At 36.4% G+C, this 2,705-nt stretch overlaps 1 non-coding gene across 1 annotated transcript; it reads left to right on the forward strand.

Moving 5' to 3' along the window:
- The first annotated feature begins 426 nt into the window (after positions 1 to 426).
- LOC122104010 lies at positions 427 to 533 on the forward strand. Its single transcript, XR_006146851.1, has one exon. It is a non-coding gene; the product is annotated as a U6 spliceosomal RNA (small nuclear RNA).
- Positions 534 to 2,705: the final 2,172 nt, after the last annotated feature.

Below are 2,705 nucleotides of genomic sequence, written 5' to 3' on the forward strand. Positions count from 1 at the left end.
TGCTGACTCCACCTGGAGTGAAACTAGAAGTCCACTTGCAGGATCACATGAGAGCATCTAGGTTTCTTTTCAGCCTTGACTGGAGTGATGTCAGGTGCTTGTTCTGTTTGAACCTTTTGGGCTTGATATACTCCCTTCTACTGCTCTTTGAGTTCGGGTTGCAGCTTTAGGATCTCAGCTTTTCCAATACCAAATCTGATACCTAAGAGCAAAATGGAAACCCAGGGAACTAACCAGCATGTCTTGCTTTCTTTGATGGTAACATCTCTGGATATTCTGCCTGAGAGTCTTTTTTTTGTTTGTTTCCATTGTATGTAATGCTCAGGGGCTTAGAACTACTCTAAGGAAGGAATAAAGAAATATAGCAACTCCATCAATTCGTTAAAAGTTTCCTGTTTTTTTTTTCTTTTCAAGAAACACGTCAATGTGTTCTCTTTGGAAGCACACATACTAAACTAGCAATGACACAGAAAAGATTAGCATGGCTCCTGTGCAAAGATGACCCACAAATTTGTCTAGTGTTCCATATTTAAAAAAAAATCTTAATCCACGTTACAGCTCACTGTAAGTGGCCATTATTAGTCTGATACTAAAATCAAAGATACAATGAGGAAACTAGATACCAATGTTCCTTATGAATATACATGCAAAAATCTTCAACAAAATGCTGTCAAATAAAATCTAACAATGTATCAAAGATCATATATGTCACCACAGAGTAGAATTTGCCCTGTTAATGTCAGATAGTTTCAACATCGGAAAATCAATCACTGTAATAGACCAGGGCAAAAGGGCAAAAGCCTTTAACTCACTAGACACAGAAAAGTATTGTTGAAAATCCAACAGCAGATTTTCCTGTTAAAAATGTTCAAAATAACAGCAATAGAAGCCATCTTGTTATCTGAAAAAGGAGTATGTATAAAACACATCTAGCCTAGCTGTGAGAGACTTGAGGCTCTTCCTTTAGCAGCAAGAAAAACATGGAGGCAAGGCTGTCACTTCTTTCATTCAGCGTTTCTATACAGATTGTAACAAGCTTACTTTGGAAAGAAGATTAAATATAAGGTCAGATAAAATGGAAAGAAAGACACTAAATTTTCTCTACTGGTGAATGGCATGACCTTGAACATAGAAAATCCTAAGGAATCCATTGCAAACCATTTGGAACTAATCAGCAAGTTCAGAACACATGAAGGGTCCAAGATAAATGCACAAACATCAATAGTTGTTTTGTAGTAGAAATGAACAACACAAAAACTATTATGTATATTACAGTATCAAAAAAGTTTACATGAAGAAATTCAACACAAGAAATGTTTGAATATTTGTATTACAAAACATCATTGAAAGAATGAGACTTACATTAATAGAAAGATCTTGTAAAGATGACCAGGTGTGGGGTTGTAAATGGTGGAGCACATATCTAGGAAGCACAAAGCCTTGTGTTCAATCCCTAGTACTAAAAAATGGAAAAGACAAAATGGCAAACTGATACACAGTTTTAATGTGACACATACCAAAATACTCAATGAAAATGTAAGAGAACCAATTAACCTTTTGAAACATGTCACACTAAAAAGAATTGTTAGAAGGCTGGCACTGCACGTTGACGCAGCAATAATCTAGGCAAGGCTACCTTGCAGAGCATGACGATAGATATGTAGATCAGATAAATACACTCTTGAGTGTATAAATAAACCTATGTATCTGTTGACAAGAATGCCAAGACAAAACAAAAGAATGCCAAGACAAGCAATTGGAAGAATGATGCTGAAACAAAATAACACAGAATAGCATTCTTGAGTCATTTCTTTTTAATTAATTTCCTTTATTGTTGTTATAGAGTGGTGTTCAGAGGGATGACAATTACATGAGTCAGGTAATAAGTACATTTCCATTCTTACAGTGTCTTCTGTTCCATCATTCTTTCCCAGTCCCTCCCTCCTGTCTCCACCCACGAATTGTATAGTTCACTTTCACCAATGTCCAGTGAACTCTACTGCTGTACTTTTTCACCCTTCTTCCCTCTAGTTCTGTGCCTTGCCCCCAATCTCCCAAAAATATAAACATGAATTTATCATACATACAGTAAAGAAGACACAATCATCAAAAACTAAAAAAAAAAAATCTTGTTTCCATATCTTGGAGTTCATTTCAGCAACTATATAATTTTTTAGATTATGAAAGGCATTGTGCCTTTGTGTTTCTCTCCTGAAATGATTATTCTCTTTTGATCTCACTATCTATGAGTATGTAAAACCCAGTACAACTTGTCATATCCCAGTGCATTTTAGATCTAATTTCTGCATATCTGAGAGAACATATGCTATTCATCTCTCTGAGCTTGGCTTAACCTAGTTAACAATATTTTAATATTTATTTATGGCAATATTTTAATATTTATTTATTTATTTTGTTGGTTGTGGGGCTTGAACTCTGGGCTTGGGCTCTCTCCCTCAGCTCTTCAGCTCAAGGTGAGCGCTCTACCGCTTGAACCACAGTGCCACTTCCAGTTTTCTAGTGATATATTGGACATAAGAGTCTCATGGACTTTCCTGCCCAGGCTGGCTTTGAACCGTGATCCTCAGATCTCAGCCTCCTGAGTAGCTAGGATTACAAGCATGAGCCACCAGCCCCTGGCTACAACATTTTATTCTTTCTAATAGCTGTGTAAAATGTCTTGTGTATAGGTACCACATTTTTTG

The sequence above is a fragment of the Dipodomys spectabilis genome, unplaced genomic scaffold (genome assembly GCF_019054845.1).
Source record: "Dipodomys spectabilis isolate Male_0828 unplaced genomic scaffold, ASM1905484v1 ptg000019l, whole genome shotgun sequence".
NCBI lineage: Eukaryota > Metazoa > Chordata > Mammalia > Rodentia > Heteromyidae > Dipodomys > Dipodomys spectabilis.